At 38.2% G+C, this 634-nt stretch overlaps 1 non-coding gene across 1 annotated transcript; it reads left to right on the top strand.

Moving 5' to 3' along the window:
* The first annotated feature begins 527 nt into the window (after positions 1-527).
* LOC121222800 (small nucleolar RNA R71) lies at positions 528-634 on the top strand. The gene has a single exon (XR_005920171.1). It is a non-coding gene; the product is annotated as a small nucleolar RNA R71 (small nucleolar RNA).

A 634-nucleotide genomic window follows, 5' to 3' on the forward strand; every position in this document is an offset into this window, starting at 1 on the left:
GTCTTTGCTATAATAAGTTGTTGTTTGGTCCATTTCCTTGGTTGCTCCAAGAAAAGTTAGGATGATTACACCATAAATGACTGTAGAAGGTGGAATGGGGTCCTAGTCCACTCCTATTTTGGTATTGGTTGCCCACATAGTACATTGACTAGGGATTTGATGGAAAATTCTCAAAAGAATAACCTTCCCCACAGTACATACAGGAAACTATTTCAAACGGACTTGGTGGCTGAGCTGCAAAATTATTAGTACTATTAGCGGTTAATTGTTTTAACATAGAGGAAATAGACGATACCTGAGCTGATAACGAAGTGGAAGAGTCAACTTTATGAACTCTAGCTACACGTTTTCCTGAAGCTGTTCGATTTTTTGGTCATTGATAGTTATTACTCGCGATCCTCTCGATGATCTCATAAGCCTCATTATAAGACTTAGACAAAATTGCATCATTCGCGGAAACATCTACCATCAATCTTGTATGTGCATTGAGACCATTATAGAATGTCTCTAATTGGATACAATGAGGAATCCCATGATGAGGACACTTACGAAGTAACTTTTTGAATCGCTCCCAAGCCTCAGACAAAGACTCATCATCCAATTATTGTAAAGTTGTAATCTCGTTCCTCAACTT

Source organism: Gossypium hirsutum, chromosome D10, assembly GCF_007990345.1.
Source record: "Gossypium hirsutum isolate 1008001.06 chromosome D10, Gossypium_hirsutum_v2.1, whole genome shotgun sequence".
NCBI classification, from domain to species: Eukaryota; Viridiplantae; Streptophyta; class Magnoliopsida; order Malvales; family Malvaceae; genus Gossypium; species Gossypium hirsutum.